Source organism: Lagopus muta, chromosome 6 (assembly GCF_023343835.1).
Source record: "Lagopus muta isolate bLagMut1 chromosome 6, bLagMut1 primary, whole genome shotgun sequence".
Taxonomy (NCBI): Eukaryota; Metazoa; Chordata; class Aves; order Galliformes; family Phasianidae; genus Lagopus; species Lagopus muta.
This window is the reverse complement of record NC_064438.1, coordinates 56,360,625-56,380,828: the sequence shown is the minus strand read 5'-3', so window position 1 is coordinate 56,380,828 and position 20,204 is coordinate 56,360,625.

Sequence of the window (20,204 nt, the reverse complement as noted above, 5' to 3'; positions counted from 1 at the left end):
AGCAGTGGGGTCCTCATTCATCACTTACCAGTTGGCCTCCCAAAGAGGATTCACAGATCGTGGCTCCACCAGGGATTCCATGAGCATTTCTACAGCTAACTGAAGTATACAACAGCCACTGCTGCAGAACAAACTCAGCCCAAGGCAGCAGAATTTGCAGCCTACAACAGACCAGGTACAACAATACCAAAAATACCTTCCCAAAAGACAACAAAGAGCACAGTTGAGATGCTGCAGAGAGGAGGAGTACAGCACAAACAGGTTAAAAATGAGCTTCTGATGCACCACTGAAAAGCAAGGATTAAAACCCTCAAACAAATTGGTTGTGAAGAAAGATATGTCACTGTGTCACCTGGGTGAGGGACATAAATCTGGTCATGCTCGCATTCACTGTGTGAGCATCAGGAACCTAGCTGTGATACTGAGGTTTCCAAAGCACATCCCTCTGTTCACTTTAATCCATCAGAATCACTGTTTGGGTTATCACATTCCTCTGAGCGATGGTTGGAGGCTGCCAGAGTGCACTTACAAGAGCTGTCACTAGCACAGAATGCCAGGAGGCACAGAGGATACGGAAACAGGTTCAGACATCAAGGGCCAGAGAGCACAAGTGATGGAGCACAACGTCCATTGCTCCCCAACAGGAAAAAGGTTTTGTTGCATGGTGCATGGGATATTCCTCCAGGCTGGAGAGGCATGGGGTCTGTCCCAGCATTAGGAAGCTATGGAATTGAGCACACATCCTCCCAGGTCTGCACTGTGTGCTCAGAACACCCCCACCTGCATGATGGACCAGCAGTCCTCTTATGGCTCTGCCCATGCTTCCAAGTAGAAAACCAGCATGCATACAGAAGTCCAAGACCTGGTCTGCCTGCATGAGTAGCTCCAATAAGTAACGTACTGCAAGAGTGAAGTCTAGCAGGCTGCAATGTTTAATTTATTAACCTGGTTTCCACTGGGAGCTGATATGAAACCAGTGACTGCTTGATTCATTTTGCCTGTTCCTATCGGTCCACCAGCATGCGGTGCAGAATTTCAGGCAGTATGAAGAAGTGATGCTAATTACTGGCACTGTGAACCTGCAGTCTGTGCCAGTGCTCTGCCTTCCCATGGGGCCCAGCCCCAGAGAGCTCATCTGCCACTACACATCCACCACTCGCAGCCCTTGCAGGGATGCAGTGGGGATGCAGGGCAAGGGTTTGCCAGCAGCATACTGGTGCCAAGCAGTAGGGAAGCCCACTTTGAGGGTAATACTGGCATTCAGAGAGGGGTTTCTGCTCCCCCTGGTATGAGTTATAGGAGTAATTAAGCTGAGTGTTCCATCAACAAAAAGCTCTGGGCACATAAAACAAAAAGCCCCATAGCACAGCACAGCACGGTGGGTGCACAGAGCCACAGTACAAAAGGCATCTGAAGGCCCTCCTGCAGCTGAGCAGGGCTTGCAGGACTCACTAATCTATTTCTTCTCACTTTCCTGGCCAGAATCCACAAGACACATGCATCACAGCAACAGCTTTCCTACACGTTTCTTGCCACTGAAGAAGCCTATTTATTAAGAAAGAAACTCTCAAATCATCTTCTAAAGGCAAATACTAGCAAAACAACAATTACCTGAAGTTGCTGATGCCATCTCCTATAATCTTCTCTCTCTTCACTTCAAAAGAACCATTTTCCCTCAATGACAATTAAATTCCCAGTACTTCTGCCTAGTGCAGATGTAAGGGTATCTCAGCTCAGACACATCTACGGGCAAGGCTTGCCACTAAGCTGGCATTAATACATCACCCTCTACGCACAGTAAAATCAACTTTCAAAACAACAACAGATTGGCCAGGCAAGAAGATGAAACATCTCAGAGCTGGACATGGTCATCCCCAAGCAGATGAGAAACGAACAAGAGACTATAAATGTTACAGACAAGGTTAAGTTATGGGTCAGCTTGGAAATGGAGCAGTCACACTTCGTTTGGCACTACCTGACTACCTCTAAATCTCATTGTCATACGACAAAATCACTCTTTTCATAGAATCATAGAATCACAGAATGGCTTGGGTTGGAAGGGACCTCAAGGATCATGAAGTTCCAACCCCACCACCACAGGCAGGGCCGCCAACCTCCACATTTCATAGCAGCCCAGGCTGCCTTGAACATCTCCAGGGACCATTTGAGATACAGGCTTACAGAAAGGATGCTGTTTGCACTTGTGCACTGCCCTGGGAGCCACTTGCTCCTCATTCCCTGGCTACCTGGGACCATGCATCATGCAGGTTGGGTGGGAAGCTTTCACACTGCTGGTCCTCTGTTCCTTGAGTTCAAGGAAAGATATTTAGAGTTTTTTCTCATCCAGCCGCAATTACAGCTTAAATCTTAACTCATACAATTCAATGAAACAACCCATTGAAACATCCCATTAAATGGGACGTGCAAACAGGAATTATGAAACCTAGGTTCTCCTATTTCTCTTTCAAATTCTTCTTAACTTACAGATATTCAGAAGTTTAGGATATAACAGAAAGGCATTTATTGTGGGTTTCTTTTAAGTGCAAGATCAAAACAGAACAGAAGCTCCTTAGGTTACAAAAACACTGCATGAGATGGGCAGATGATGCAGTACGACAGCCCACCATCCCTTCCCAGCCTAAAAGAAGAAGAAGCAGTGAGTGACTGACAGCCAACTATACCCAAAGAAAAAAGTCCTCATACATTATGATTCAGTTTCTCCTCTGTTGACTACAGTTCACTGTCAATCATATATGGCTTTTCTTTATTTGGGGCAGGAAGAAGGTTGCTGTCTCCTTCGCCAGCGAGCTGTCTGTTTTCTTGTGGCACTTTCTACCCGAGGTATTTAAATGTTCTCATCTTGCACTTAACAGAAATACATAATAAACCTCCCAATTACCTTCTGCCCTTTTAAATGTCAAACCAATCAAAAGGTTGAAGGGGGGAAAATTAAAGCCTATTTTCAGAAGAGCACACTTACTCGTGTGTTACTGACCTTCAGGAGAAGAGTAGGATAGCACAGCTCCATTTCAGCACGCATCCTGCCTTCCAGCCTGCAGGGTGCCTTCAGAAATATAGTGTCTGTAACAAAACCAAATCCCAGGAAATGTAACCAGATTTAATCTAGGCACCCTTCTAAAGACATGGCTGGGCTCAGGCTGCCCAAGCAAGCCACCAATGCTCTTTCAGTGAGAGCAGACTGAACACAATGGAAAGCACTGCCTAAAAGGTCTGACTTTTCTTGCTGCCAGTCTGCTAATATATGTTTTAACACTTGTTTATGCATATTAGAACAAGAAAGTAAAACTCTCTGCATAGTGCATTCTTAAGAGTGACACATACCTGTATTTGTGCATAGGTGCTTTCATTCCATGTCTGGCAAATCCTGTGGTTGCAAGAACATTTCCATACAGTTTTGCAGACACAAATTTCCCCATGCACACGAGCAAGAAATTGCTCACCTCAACACACTGATGGCTGCAGCTCATCGCTGCTTGCAGTGCCTCTGTGCTATGATACTTCAGTATTGTCATGCAGGAACAAAGTCTGGTGGGCCTCGTCTTCCATCAAACCTCTTTTCTTCAGATACACATTGCACATGAACCCTGCAAAGACCAAGAAAGATGCTCAATTGTATAACTCAGCATATCAACATGGCTGCTGCAACATTAATTCTGGCACCGTGGCGTTGTGCTTACTTGGCTCTAGCAGACACACAGGACACAGATGTCACCACGGGGCACTGTGCACACATCAGTGAGCTCGGACAGAATCAGACATGCATGGCTGTTCTCTGAGATCTGCCCATAACGCTGCAGCCCAGGGAGATTTGTGATGCTGTGGCAGCTCCCCGCTCTGGCCTCAGAGGGTTGCTGCTCTTTGCAGTGCTTTCTGCATCCATCCTTGTGCTGGGAGCTGGGGACAGAAGTTTGGCTTTACACATTCCTGACTTGGGAATTTGGATCCAAACTTTCGAATCTAATGTCCACAGAAACATTTAGGGTCCAAAGCACGTGGCCCCATCTCTCTCTGCTCTCCTGGACTGGAGGAGGTCCTCAAAGCCCTGCTGGGGCTTTCACTTGTGACCACAAGCATTTGGAGACAGGGGTGGACATGATGAGCATGAAAGGAGAGCACTTTTGTGTCCCATTTCCTCCCCTTTCCACCATGGCACTCACAGGTGCCAGCAGCCACAAAGGCAATCACGCGGCCCAGTAAATTTACACAAACATGAAGTGATTTTGTTTTCGTTGCTGCCCCAGCTCCTAGAATTTATTAATATGGCACTAGCTGTCCCCAAGAATACTGCCTGCCAACTCTATTCCCACTCTCTAGAGCTGCACTATAAATCATGCACTAGGAGAACATCCTGAATGCTGATGGCTGGAAGCTATGGCGATGATGAGAGCGCCAGGAAGAATAACTGATTTCTGTCCCAGCCCAAGCAGAAGGGCTCTTGCACACCACAGGGGTTTGAACAAGGGCTCTGTGAACAGGAGCAGTTGTCACCTCAGCACTGATTGTTAGCACAGTTAATGAAGGGATGGTACACTGGTCTAGCAGCGTAACAAGAAAGGCCTTAGTTTAGTCAGTCTCTTCCATTAGAGCATGAGGAAAACATGATCAGTTCTATAGTCAGATTAATAGAAAAAAATCTCCAGTTGCTATAAACCTTCTCATGCCAAAGCAGCGCTGCCACATCACCCACTTGTTTGCTCGCTGCATATCTGCAATGGGGCTGTCCTCAGCAACTGAGCTTCTTCAGCCACAGTGTAGTGATTTAAAGCTGCACCAGGGTAAGCACTGGGACAGGGCACAGAGCCAAGGACTGGGGCTCACCTGGATCTCACCTGTCCCTGCCCAGTGCAGGAGAGTTGGACCTGAGAACCTTTAAAGGCCCCTTCCAACTCAAATGATTCTATGGATGCTACTGAGAGCTCTCTGCCTACCCAGTGCTGAGCAGGGAAGAGGGGAAAAGCTGTATAGGGACAGATTATCCCACTTTGACTTGTCGAATGAAATGGTTGGGGAAAATTCTAATGCATTTCTTGTGAATGTTGTCAGCCTGCAATGACAAGAAAGCCTCCAGGCCTCACAGGAAGGAAGCCATGTGCTTCCAAACAGGACAGGGCTCTGGGATCAGAGCTCTGGAGCGTGGCTGCACACAGCTCTGAGCCGGCATAGAGTGCTGGAGTGAGATGAGGCTGCCTATGGCACACACCTTCCGGAGCCCAACACATCTAGGTTGCTAATAAGGACTGTGCTGTGCTTTAATTGCTACATCTGTCTTCAATGCTGTATTTATCTGATGCTTCAGGGCTTCTACACACTGCTGGAAGGACCTGGGACAACTTTCTTTTCCCTTTCATGCATCATTTACATTCTTTTCATCTGAATGCAAAGCTGGGCAGCACTTAGAATCATTCAGGTTAGTAAGAGCTCCTAGAGCCAACCTGAGCCCCCCCCCAAGCCCACTGCCCACGTCCCACAGTGCCACATCTCCACGGCTCTGGAACACCTCCAGGGACGGGAACGGATCGCTCGTTGTGAGAAGAACGTTTCCCAACGCCCAAACTAAGCCTGCCCTGGCCGAGAGTGCTGGCTGCAATGGGCGGCGATCCCAAGCGATCCTCGGTCCTGCAATGCCGCCCGTGGGGCTGCGCCCGAGCGCGGAGCGGCGCCGAGCCTCGAGCTGCGCTGCTACCGGAGGGCCTCGAGTGCCACCTGCAGCACGGCCCGCAGCACGGCCTGCTGCCGGATCCGAGGCTGCGGTGATGGGGCGAGGGGAAATGTTTCCGAATCGGAGGGGAGAGTTAGATCGGAGATAAGGAAGGGCAGAGAGTGCTGCCCAGAGAGACGGTGATGCCCCATGCCTGCACGCACCCGAGGTCAGGGGATGGGATGTGAGCGCTGATGGAGCTGTGGGTGTCCCTGTGCATTGCAGGGAGTGGGACCCAACGGCCCTGAAGGGTCCCTTCCAACTCAAACCATTCTATCTCAACAGTGCACCTACTCAGACACGCAAACTCCTTGCAGGATTCTGTCTGCAGAGATTAATGTCTCCAAGTTTAACAAGATCACCTCGTGTCAGTGTCACAGCTGGGAAGCATCCCAGTGTCTGTCAGTGTTCGAGACGATGCTGGCACCGGTTCCAGGCCAATAATCACAGAGTGACTGCAGCAGAACCTCAGCACACCAGTGTGCCTGCAAGGGAAAGGTGCAGCAAAGAGGCAGAGCTGTGGATTTCCTTCAAATCATGGAATGCTAGAATAGCCTGGGTTGCAAAGGAGCACAGTGCTCATCCAGCCCCAACCCCCTGCTGTGTGCAGGTCGCCAACCAGCAGCCCAGGCTGCCCAGAGCCACATCCAGCCTGGCCTTGAATGCCTGCAGGGATGGGGCATCCACAGCCTCCTTGGGCAGCCTGTTCCAGTGCCTCCCCACCCTCTGGCTGAAAAACTTCCTGCTCAGTTTAAGATCATTCCCATAAAACCCCGTATCTCACATACAGAGATAACTGAGCTGATCAGGAATAGCTGTAAGAGAACGAAGATAAAATTAGTTTGAGCTATAAAGTGTCTGTTGGTGCTTTGCAAAAAGGACTCTCCGCCACTGCAGGAAAGTGCTCCCTTCTACACACCTGTGTGGCTTCAGTGTGCACCCATCCCTGCACTCTGAAGCACAGAGAACGGCTTGGAAACCCAAGCTTATCAGCAGGGGGGAGAGTGACTTTGTAGTCTGAGAGTGATAGGACAAGGGAGGATAGCTTTAAACTATAAGAAGGGAGATTTAGGAGGAAAGCATTCATGCTGAGGACAGTGAGGCCCTGGCACTGCCCAGAGCTGTGGGTGTCCATCCCTGGAGGTGCCCAAGGCCATGGATGGGCCCTGGGCAGCCTGAGCTGAGGGACACCCAGCCAATGGCAGGGGTTGGTCTGGGGGCTGGGGGGTGGGGGCTGGGGGGTGCCTCCCAACCATTGTGTGATTATAACTATGATTCTATGATAAAATCTAAACTCCTTACCATTCTATGATGAAGCCACGTCCTTGTGCCACAACTGAAAGATGTGCTGCAGCCTGTGATGGAGGTGCTGGTGTGGGTGCTACAGCCTCTCTTATAGCCTTGCTCTGCTGAAAGAAACAAGAAATAATTTTGAAATAATGGCCTATCTCCAAAGAGTACCGTTTTGACAGATTACCATCTGCCAGTGAGTAAAGCAGTTTTCTGGAACCATTTCTGCCAGTTTTATTTAAATGTACAATAAGTGGGGGCTGCCAGAGGGGAGGCTGCAAGGTGCCTCAGTGGGGAGGCATTGCAGAATGGAACTGCCAGGTGTTTAAACCCTCTACTGCTCAACAAAGAAAAGTAGTGCAATGCCATCTCCTGTACTCTCCTTTGGGACCAAGCGAGCTCCCAGGGAGCAGAACTCAGTGCACAAAGCCACCCTGGCACCGTGCTTCCCCCTTCTGCAACCACCATGCTAATTTCAAGTAAAGGATCTCAGTTTTATTACTATTGCATCTTACTGCTCTTTAATGATCCATTAACTGCAATAAGAACGATACAGAAATGTTACTGAAGAGTTTGTGAACTATTTAATTATCTCCTGGGGTGTGTAGCTCTTCATCTGATTGTTCTTTTAGGCTTTGTCTAGATTTGTGACAACACAATACCACGTCATCCCACATAATTTTAAGATTTCCAACATTTAAAACCAACTCTTGTGACCCGTTGGTTCTGCAATATCTGAATCCATCCAAAAGGATGTGGTTCTCAGCCTCAGCTCTGTCAGCCTGAAGCCAAACAGCAGTGGTAGCCTCTTAGTGAGACCCCAGCCCTTGGCAATCATGCCTGTCACTCAGGAGTGATGTAGATCTTTGGGAATTTTACAGGTAATGATACTGCCTTGGGATCTGGGGTCCAGTGCTGCACTGAGTGCTGCAGGTAGCCTGAAGAAGAAGCACCTTCCTTCAAGAACTGTGCAGATGTGGCACTGAGGGATGCCATCAGTGGGCATGGTGGGGTGGGGTGGGCTTGGGCATCTTGGAGGTCTTTTCCAACCTGAGTGATTCTACAGTTCTGCTGGTCAGAAAAGGTAGAGACACGGAGCAGAGAGGGACCTGTTATGGAGTTGCCAATGGCACTGGCAGGGCAGGACAGGCACCTACTGCAGTGCATGGGAAAGTCCAGAGCCCGTTCCTTGTGGGGTAGCATGCTCAGGGCCAGCACAACACCACGGGAAGCCCAGCAGCAAAGCTGCCCTCATGCTGTAGAGAACCGGGCATCACAAGGCTCAGGTCCACATCCCATAACACACTCCTGGGGCAAGGAGTCCTGAGGCCATCCCTCATTGCTTATCACTCAGACGGGGCAAACTGCAGGAATATGGCATTTCCAGAACATTCTCTCTAAGCACCCAGCACCGGGAACCTAGTTAATTATGTCTGGTGAAGGGTACCAAGGGGGTTCCCAGCAGCACGGCTCTGACTGAGGCCCAGCTGAGCTCAGGGATGTATTTGTCATGCTCGTCTGTCCTGTCCGAGCTAAGCTGGTGGGATGAATGCAATCTATGCAAGAAGTTTCACTGAAGTGACAGGGATTTCTAATCCACATTGACTTGTTGTGAAGCAGGAAGCTTCTGTGGAGAAGTGGATTATTTCCCCAAATCTCTGCCGCCCTTCAATCAAATCTTTTCCTGGAGCAAAAAATAAAATAAAATGAAATAAAAATAAAAAGAATCATTCAGACTTCATCTTAAAAAAAATGAAAGATTTCAATGCATACAACTTTGAAGGTATTTTCTCCAATCTTCTTCTAATGCTGAACATTTGACCCACCACTTGCTATCTGCCTGGGCAGGAGAATGAAGGAGGAACCAACAGCAGCATGAGCTCATGGCAGTGTGGGCAGTGAGCACAAGTCTGGGAACTCCTGATCAAAGCCTGGGAGAGCCCAAGAGATCAACCAGGTCGTGGAGAAAGCATCAAACACAACTTGAACACCAGGTTTCTAATTGTATAAGCTTGACTCAAAGCCCACTAAGTTGATGTCTTTTTCCACTGATTGACAAGGATGTGTATTTCTTAACGTTAAGGTTTGTGAGAGGTATGATTGTACATCCCAGGTACCTAGAACCAAGCCTCAGTATAATAAGGAAACCTGACATTTACTGTATGAGCAGCAAAACTGGTTCTGTAGCAGAAAACAAGACCACCAGGTGCTACCTGGGGTTACTCCTACCAAACGTATTTGCACAGACAACAATAATATCAGCTGGGGAACCCACTATCTGGTAACATCCCAGCTTCCCCCCGTTTGTGAAGGTCATGAAGAATTACATTATCCTATAAAGCACAGAAGATAAATAAACATTCCTTCCAGAACTGGACAAATAGCAGAAAATGAGGTTCCTTAGGCTCGATCTGAAATCAAATTTCAGCTGGACCAGAATTCCTGAAGTCCAAATTCTTGCTTTCACACCAGCATCAGCTCCAAACCCACGTCCCTAAAACCCAGCAGCCTCAAATGCTTTATCCCTTTCAGGGGAATGTGCAAGGAGGAATGTGCTGACAGCAAACAAAGGAAGGTGTTTGATAGAAGGTAACATGTAAAAAAAGCTTTGAGACTACATTGGAAGTATTTCTTTCCCTCAGTGCTGAATCTGCTGAATGTTTTAGTTGAATGCCAGAGAAGAAATAACTGACAGAAGGAACTGGCACAGAAAAAAATTTCAATCCATACAGTTAAAACTTTGCAAAGAAAACAATCTCTTAGCAAAAATGTTGACAGCATTAATACAAAGCTGCCACTTGCCTTAGCTGCAGCTTGTTCTACTTTTACAAAAATACAGGTAGTGGGTTATTTTCTAAGCCCTTACTGTTCAGAATCACATGCATTTCATTTCTCTGTCTTCTTTCTCTCCAGACGAACTTGCTGTGGTGATAGACAACATAAACGTGTCATATGGGCCAAGAGGAGAAATTATACGGTGCCCAACCATCCAGACTGTTACCATAGAATCACAGAAGAACAGAATGGCCCGGGTTGGAAGGGACCTCAAGGATCATGGAGATCCAACCCCCTGCCACATGCAGGGCCACCAACCTCCACATTTAATACTAGACCAGGTCTAATACTAGACCAAGATGAAACCTCTTGAGTTTACCAATAGCCTCCCAGTGACAAACAGACTCGGTGCAGGTCTCCAGATGAGCTCAGTGACTGTAACTCCATCAGTCGTTACCTGGGTCAAGAGCTCTTTACAGAGCTGCAGGCTCAGGTTAATTACTACCTCAGTGAGCCAGAGGAGGCAAAGGTCTTAAAGGCTGTGTGATTAATCATTAAAACTCATCCCACCTTGAGACGTGCTTGCAGCATTTCCCAGGCTTCCTGTGAGTGTCACAGCAGGAGCCGAGGCGTGCATCCACCTGCAGCACAGAGGCACTGCTGGCAGCTTAATGCAGCTGGGTGCAGCTTGAGCAGCTCACTGAGAGGTGTCCCTGCCCTGCAGCCGAGCAGGGATGTGTTGGGCATCAGGCAGTGCACAGAGCAGCGTGAAGATGTCCTGAGAACACACGTTCATCTCTGTTCCTCAGAAGCACTGCCATCCCTATTTATTAAATCTGTCTCTCCACTAAATAGAATCACAGCACGGTTGGGTTGGAAGGGACCTCCAAGCCCCCCGCTCCTGCCGTGGCCTGGGTGTCCCCCAGCTCAGGCTGCCCAGGGCCCATCTATGGTCTTGAGCACCTCCAGGGATGGACACCTACAGCTCCAGGCTCACCAACTCAGGGTAAAGGATTTCCCCCTTCCCTGCCCTCTTACCAGGCAGCTCCCACAGACCAAAGCTGTGAGCCTGGCTCAACAGCAAGAACAGCATCAGCACACTCAGGAACGTGCTGCAGTTTGCTCAGGTGTGCTCTAATCAGGTATTTCACAGCCACCCATGAGACTTGGGTTTAATTTTCCTTCCTACTAAATTTCCACAACCAAGGGAATGTATACCTTTGTTTTAAGCCGCTTTTTTTTTTTTTTTTTTTTTTAATTTCTCTTCCATTTCTGCAGCTGCCTCAGCATGGCAGCATAACCACTAAGTGAAATATGGATTAAGTCAGAGGAGCACAGGGAGCAGTGGGTAAGGAAAGTATTGCGATGAACATTTGTACGCTTGGCATTCATAGCAACACAAAAAGAGTATGAAATATGACCATGCATGTTCTGTATTTCTAAGGCAAGCTCCCACCCCCAGCTTTCCAAACAAAGACTAGAGTCTAAGATGGAACCCAGTCAGTTCATAGTCCTTCAAGAACAAGTGTGACAGTAACTGCTTGGAAGTGATTCAGATCTTGGGTGGCTCTTGGCAGACCTCTGTTCCTCATGGCTTGCAGAGAAATCCAGCAGGTCCAGGCTCTTTTGGTAGCTCATAAGTGCCCTGAGATAAATGAGACAAGTTGTTCATTGACACTTGTGGGTAGAAACCCATTCACAAACATGTCAACACAGTATGTTTAGGGCTTGGGCTTGGAGGGAAGATTGAAGTTGGATGTCAAGGGGAAGTTGTATGCTGTGAGAGTGGTGAGGTGCTGGAACAGCTGCCCAGAGAGGCTGTGATGCCCCATCCATCCCTGGAGGTGTTCAAGGCCAGGTTGGATGGGGCCCTGGGCAGCCTGGGCTGCTGTGAAATGGGGAGGTTGGTGGCCCTGCATTGGTGGGGGGTTGGAGCTTTGTGATCCTTGAGGTCCCTTCCAACCCAAGTCAATTCTATGATTCTATGATGATTGGGCAGGGCTCAGGGTTATGAAAACAGCCTTTATAAATCTACATCCAGTCTATCTTTTTTCATGTCAGCGCACAATCATGATAGAAAATAATGCTGGGGATGGACTGCAAAGGGTCCCCTTACCCACTTTCCCTGCTAAGGTGGGAGCAGCCAGACTTGAATCATCCCTCACATGGCTTTTTCTGACTCCCTCCCATCAGCCAGCAGCAATGACTCCACACTGCTCCCAGGCATTGCTTCTAGGGCTCCTGCTCTGCTCTGCAGCCCTCGCTCCAGCAGAACACATTAGTCCTGACAATGCACGTAACGTTGCAAAATACAGGTTTTCAAAAAAGCAGCACAAAAGGGGCAATAATTCATGACACCAATTTGTTAAACGCCTTGGTTTACACTTCAGTGCATCCGGTGGATTATTTTTGGAGAAAGCTTCCAGCAGTCAAGACCTGCAGCCACTTAAAACTTTTTATTGGCTAAACCAATCGAGCTGCCAACATTAAGCACAAGGTATTTAACAGCATTAACCACCCCATTATCCATTTCTTCACTTATCATGTTCTCTTGCATATAGAGTTTTATTGTGCTCTTGCTTCCAGCTCCGTTAAGTGCTGGTGGGATCCGTCCTGCTAAGGACAGAGGCAAAAGGAGCCCGGATTATACTGAGCTCACAAATCTGTCACTTGAAATGCCAAGGCCATTAATTTCAAGCCATGATATGTCCATCATTTTAATTTTGGGTTCATTTAAGCTACATGTACATAAAAGAAGTAATTCAGAGGCTTTCCTGCGTGCTATCACAAACGCGTTGCAGAACCAGCACTGAAGGGATATTAGAGCAGGCACCCCTTCACTTAGCTGTAATGTACCAGAGCAATAATTAAACTCAATCTCATAGCATTAACTTGCTCTATGGGATGCAAAATAAATTCTGAAAATAGCATCTCTTTAACAAAAGAATTGTAAAGCTTGAAAAGGGCTTTGGGCTTCATCAGTCCTCCCAGCATTGCCCTGCCTTTACCCCCTGACAGAGGATGCTGCCCAGTCCATAATGGTGCAACGTCCATAATACTTCAGTAAAACCACAGCTGCAATTCTACAGAGATGCTGCACAATTCTAGGGAAAAAAAAGAAAGAAATTGATGACTGTTGTTACAGACTGAAGCATTTCTTAATGTCATGTGCTGTCAATACCAGATGCACACTCAGCCCTGATAGATGCTGGAGGCTGCGAGCATCAATCGCTACCGAAGTGCCAGGAGCTGCTATTGAAATGAATCCTTTGATCACATTAAAACTTTTCTCCTTATGTGGATCATTTTAAAATTAAATTTAAAATAAGATAATTGCCCACTTTGGTTGTTAAGATTCTCTGGGGGACACTTGCGATAATAACCGTGATTACCCAACGTGGGGATTGCCATATGCAGTGTTCCAGATTGATCCACAATGGGGAACATTAAAAATCAAAATCCAAGAAGAGATTAGCACTCCTTTGCCAATTTCACATCTTAAAATGACTACTTAGAAACTTTGAAAGGGGGTAATGAGACGTGTGTTATGGCTGGCGAATTAAAAACCAACAGAAGTTGTTGGATGGGAGGAGGAGAAAGGAACCTGGCAGCAGTGCAGGGAGCAGAGGCACATCAATAGATACAGGATCTCCATAATTCCTGTGTTCTGACTGGTATTCATGTGACCATTCTCCAATGTTAAACATCCACACCAACAACTCTGCCTCCATTCTGAAGGGCTTCCCTCTGGCTTGCTAATCGCCCTCACCCATGCCCAGCACATATGAGCACATGCTCACTTTTCCTTGGCTTCCACTTGTGATAAATCTGCGTTCACACCCAAAAGCGTATCTGAAAAACAAGTGCCAGGCTCCTAAATGGGAGAGTTAGGCATCAGGTACCCAACCTCACTGTTGGGTTAGAACCAAGCACAGAAAGCTGTGTACAGTACGAAGCATTAGGAAGCATTGGGAGTGAAGGAATTTTGCAACTCATTAATGATGTTTATCCTGCAAATACGAGCACTTTGCCATCGACATATGTGGAGCCGGCTCCAGTCAACGTGTGAATGCCATCATCCACAGAGCAGGGCAGAAACACTGCACACTGAAAGCAGCTAACACTGCGCTGGAGGGAATTGCTTAATCAAGAAGACTTATTCTACAAACACGCACGCGTTTAGCCATGGTCCCACTGAAATCAATGGCAGTTCTTGGGGATATAAAACTAAATGTTTGCCTTTGCGCCTTTGGAGACCAAACACACAAATTTCACGCCATCTTAATGTTGTATTAATACGAAGATCATTGCAGAAAGCGCTGGGGGATATTATACTTCTATTATATCTAACATATGGAAAACATTTTATTATATGAGACGCAACACAATCGTTATAATTGAATACTATCAAATGAAAACTCCCATATGCGTCTGAAAACTGAGCACCGCTGTAATTACAAATAGGAGCTAAGAACATTAAAAACAAGAGGCTGGCAGAAATTATTGTTCTGCTCCATTTTGTTAGCTTTGCAATCTGGGCAGCACTTCCTCGGCAGGATAAGTTCTTGCTGAAAAAGCAGTTAAATACTCCAGCAGGGGAGCGGGAAAAGCTCGATGTAAGGGGGAATTGAGGCTTTTTATGCTCTAGGTTATACCAGATAACAAGCAGGCCATCAAAACTTTACTCTAGAAATGAACGTTTACTCTGATAGAGGCCTTAATTATTTTGTAATGAACTTACAGTCTCTTCCGTGTTCCCTCTATTCCTTCCACCAAAATGATGCAAATGGTGAGCAGGAAGCTCAGGGACAGTGAAGCACACAGTATGCTCTTGAGGGGATGGCATAGAGCTGAGTCAGGAGAAGGTTGGGGGACGTTAGGGGAAGGGTCTGCTCCAGAGAGCAGTGGGCATGGAGCAGCTCCCCAGGACAGCAGGTATGGATGGAGATCAAGAAGCATCTGGACAACGCTCTGAATCGTATGGCCTGCTTTTTGGGTGGTCCTGTTCCATCAGATGGACTTAATGATCCTTGTGAGTCCCTTCCAACTTGGGATATTCAATGATTCTACAACCTAGTCCCAGTTCCCTGCTTTGGGCTGGTTGTCCTACCAGTCTCCAATGAGGGTCACAAGCAGGGCAGCAATGGTCCTGACAAGCTGGTCGTCGCAATGGAGAGGTGTTCAGAAGGGCAATGAGCTCTCCCAAAAGCATCCTCCACAGCAGGGCTTGGCTGAGTGCTCCTACAATGCTGGGTCCCAGGCAGCCAACAGGCACAGCAGGACAAACCAAGGGGAGGTTTACTGCACAGTTCCCCAACTCCAGGGCATACAGATGCCCTCTCCACCTCCACACAGAGGACACAGGCACCTCCTGCCCAGGCCAACAAAGGAGCACCTGCAACCCAGCTTTGCCACGCAGAGGAAGTGCCCCACACTCAGGGCACAGCTAACATACATATAGGCATGATGCCCCTTTTCAGCCCACCCCTAAAAAAAGACAACAACAAAAAAAAATCAATTGAGATATGAGCTACGTTGCTCATATCCCAATTGCTGCTTGCAGGAAAACATGAATAATTAAATGAGAGAATTGTCATTCAGCCCAACTTTTACTTGATCCAAAATTTAAAAAAAGAAAAAAATGACCATTTTGAGGACAAAAAAAAGTGGCAGGCACTTAATCTTTATTCTGCACTGCTGTCTTTTCCCCTGCTTCGAGAAAATCTGCTTCCACATGTAACCAAGCAATTATGTTTGAGGAGCATTAGCCATCCTAATGAATGGTGATTTATCAGTGGTGAGGGAACGTTATCCCAGTCTGACCCTGCAAGAGCGAGAGGATGCCACTGAGTCTCTTCAATTAACAGCGACAGTGTCAGATCCTGAAAGGTCTGCAGAACTCTCCCAGGGCTGAGCCACGTCCAGAACAACTTCAAGACCATTTTTAAGGACACTGAAGTTTTTCTTGCTGTTGTCTTGATTGCTTTTTAAAACTTGATGGCCAAAGGATGAAGACCTGGAGAGGATACAGAGGGTTTGAGTAAAGGAAGATCCCTTCTCCATCTCCAGTAGGTCTTTGTGAATGTGCACTGATGGGATGAAGCAGAGCTCCTTCCAATCCTTCTCAGCAGTGAAGGTGAGTTCATTAACAAAGAATAAAGCTCTCCTGCAGCTTGTGAGTGTGCATGCCTGCATTCACTGCCTGCGTGTGCAATCCTACATCAGCATTACCAAGAGTAAGCCAGAGGACCATGTTGGGATTGCATTGCTCAGTATTGTTTGTGGGCTCTGACACAGCAGCAAGAAATCCACCCTCAGACTTGTGAGAGCCACACAGCATGGCCTCTCCGTGAAGGCTGAAGGAAAATGAAAGGATGACAGAAACGCTGCTGCATTCTGTGCTCTTCTGCAGGGCACCTCATTGCTGAAAGCAGAAGCTGTATTAATACAAGAGGTATTTTCAGGACTAGAGAATTAATTTGCAGACTCATATTTATCATATCTTCCTTGCAGCCAGACATACAAATAGCAAACATCACATCGTTGTGGGGCTGGTGGCACTGTCAGCATCTATGGGTTGGCATCACCCTAGAGAAACAGGGGCACATGTCCTAGAAGAAAGGAAGAAATTCCTCCTTCAGGGGTGGTGAGACCCTGGCACTGCCCAGAGCTGTGGGTGCTCCATCCCTGCAAGTGCCTGAGGCCATGGATGATGGGCCTTGGGCAGCCTGAGCTGGGGGGCACCCAGCCTACATGAGGGGTGGGTCTGTGAAGTCCCTTCCAACCCAACCGTGCTGTGGTTCTATGATTGAGACATGAATTTGAGATTACAAAAGGTAATAAGTATATTGTCAGGAAGAAAGTGAAACGGTGCTTTAATAGAGACCAAAATACCTTAAAACAGTGTCACGTGAGGGCTGTGCACCAAAGATATTTAATTCAGTGTGGCACTACATTTCCTGTTTGACCTGATAAATGGGCTTTCTTCACCCTCTAATCTGCAGGGGAATTAAAGTCCCAGGCTATCTGTACTACTACAAATACATTATATGTTTATTTTAATCCCTTTGAAGTTTCCCCTCTGACAAATTGTAATGGTATAAATAATTTCAGAAGTCTTTTGGGAAGATAAAACAAGGCTTTAATAATCATAATTCACAAACCAAACCTGACACTTGTGTTTAAATGGAAGCACAGCACCGTTCTGCCAAAAGAAGGAAAGACAGAACCTGAAAAGCAGCACATTGGCCTTTTGCTAAGCAAGATGGGATCCGACTGGTGCCAAGGTGTGCAGCACATCCCCCGAGATGTTTGCATACAATTTCCAGAGGTTCCCACACAAGATCTCCAAGCACTGCCCCTCCAGCCTTTGCATTTCAGCCCAAGAACACCATGGACGGATCGCACAACCTCATGTCACAGCCAGCTTGTCAAAAACCATCAGCTCACCAACACGATGGGAAGCGTTGACTCACAAGGCACCTCTCCTGGGAAGTACTGCCACACCACCAACACTGAGCACTCTGTCTTTGCCTCACTGATGATGCCAAAGCCTCTGCTTTCAGAGAGGAACAGAAAAGCAGAGATAGCAGTTCCCTACTTGACCTCCAGATCTGTAAGATATGAGCTACTACACCTTGTTGAGACAAAGCACTGGGAGCTGTTGGAGAGGGTCCAGAAGAGGGCCACAAAGATGATCATAGGGGGCTGCAGCACCTCCCCTATGGGAACAGGCTGAAGGAGCTGGGCTTGTTCAGCATGGAGAAAAGAAGGCTGCGGGGTGACCTCAGTGCAGCCTGCAGTACCTAAAGGGAGCCTGCAGACAGGAGGGGAGTCAGCTCTTGGAAAGGGGAGATGGCAGCAGGACAAGGGGAAATGGTTTGAAGTTGAGGGAGGGCAGATTGAGGTTGGATGTCAGGGGAAGTTGTGTGCTGTGAGAGTGGTGAGGTGCTGGAACAGCTGCCCAGAGAGGCTGTGATGCCCCGTCCATCCCTGGAGGTGTTGAAGGCCAGGTTGGATGGGGCCCTGGGCAGCCTGGGCTGCTGTGAAATGTGGAGGCTGGTGGCCCTGTGTGTGGTGGGGGATTGCAGCTTCATGATCCTTGAGGTCCCTTGCAACTCGGGCCATTCTATGATTGCCTGAAAGACTGACTTTTCCCAACAGTTACTCAGTCCAAGACACACAGTATCACATAACTCAGTTGCCTTTTTTTCCCTTTCTGCTTTCTGAACCATCAAGTGGCAGAAGGGGAAATGAAAAAGCAGAAAAGAAAAACTCTACAAAAGGCATTACGGTCCATTATGCAAAATTTTAAACCAACTTGTCTTTGGCTCTCTATTGCTCAAATGCAATTCTATTCCTTCCCTTCGGGCCATTATTAACACTTTTATAATGAGTAACTGAAATAAAACTCAAGTGAATAAATATGCTCAAGGCATTTTGCTATTTCTGCAATTAGAGAAAAACTGTCACAGTAAAGCTAAAGGCATTCGGGAAATTATATTCAAGGAAACATCATAAGCACAGTAATCCTGGGGCTGCTCTTAACAGTTGCAATGATCACTGTGAAGAAGCTGGTGCTCCATCATTAGCTAGTGATACAGGATGGTTTGTCCTGTGCCACGACACTGTGCCATCTGGAGAAGTTCAGTAGTGGAGAGAATCAAAGGTTTGCAATGTCATGCATTGGCAGTGCTGAGAAAATGCCGTACAGTTAAAAATAATAGTAATAATAATCCTTTAGGACAAGAGAGAATGGTTTTAAAGTGAGACAGGGGAGGTTTAGGTTGATATGAGGAGGAAGTTTTTCAGCCAGAGGGTGGTGAGGCACTGGCACAGGTTGCCCAAGGAGGCTGTGGATGCCCCATCCCTGCAGGCATTCAAGGCCAGGCTGGATGTGGCTCTGGGCAGCCTGGGCTGCTGGTTGGCGACCTGCACACAGCAGGGGGTTGGAGCTGGATGAGCACTGTGCTCCTTTGTAACCCAGGCCATTCTATGGCTCTGTGATTCTAATACACATGGCAGACTGCTGCCTGGCAACAGGTGACCAAATCTCCTACCAGTCATCCCACCTCTCTGCTTGCTGATCTGCCTGCTGAGTGACACCCTGAGCCCATCTGCAGAACAGTCAGATCTCTGTGTAAATGAAGGTGGGTAAGAAGTATCAATGTTTTAAATAACCCTACTTCAAATTGTGACCATAGAATACGATATGGCTGCAGATAAAAACTTGGAACTATGTTTTCAATTTCAAATGTGTTCTGAGTAAGGAAAGAAACTCCTGTATATTTCAATAGCGCAACTCTTGAAGAACTCTTGTTTCCAAATATATTGCTATTAGGATGTTCAACAGCATTGGAAAGACCTGCAAGTAGACTATTTCACAAACAGCACTGCCTATGAGAGCAGAAAGATTTGGCAATGTTTAATAATCTATGTCCTGTTTTTGGGGTATGTGAAATAAATCAAATAAGGCATTTTACCTGGAGAGCAGGAGAGAGAAGGTGCAGTCTGTTCTGCACCTTCATTATTTGTCTTCAGCTTCAAAGCTGAAAGCTCCAAAAGCGACATATAATGATGCCCCTTAATCAACAGAGTAATCATGGCATGGCTGTGTTACATTACTGTCTCCAGAATGGAGAGAGGACACTGCAGGCTGATGTGCAACAAGGGTTTAAAATCCTTCCAACAAGATTCCTAATCCATTACATCTCGTGCTGTGCTGCTCCGTTATCAAGGCTGAGAGCAGCAGAAGGAAGGCAGTCACATACAATTTGTAGGCAGTTGAGAAGCAGCACAGTCAGTATCTCCCCTCTGCTGCATCTCCTTTCTTCAAAGAGAAATAATGCAGAATTAAAATATTGTGTTAAAAAGCAATGTGTTCTTGACCTCCTGAGCTCCAGCACAACCCCTGGCAGAGCAGGACTGTCCTACAAGCACACAGAGCCTTCCCCTCCAGCATCCTGCAATGCTCTGGGCTGCAGCCAGCAGAATGCATGGCCACAGGTAAGCATTAAGGATGATGATCAGCTCTGGATTTGCAGATGGGCTCAGACCACACGTACGTGGCATAGTCTTAGCAACCCCAGCTCTCACTCCACAGCCCCAGGGCTTGGGGTTGTAGGGTGCTGTCAGAAATCAGGGCTCTACAGGAAGCACTAATGTAGTGAGGGTGACTCTGAACACATTTCATGTCTCTGCCCTCAGTCAGGAAGCATAAACAGTGCCCAAAAGACAGCAGAGCAGATAATTGATGCACAGAGCAGATATCCACAGGCTCCTGATGAGAGACCGGTCTGGAACATGCAGAGGTGCCACGAGACAAAGGCAGCTCTGCAGAGAGAAATAGCTGCTCTGTAGCAAAGCCTGCAGGTGCAGACCCAAAGCACAACCCAGTTTGTGGCGTTCAGCTGCAGCTGGG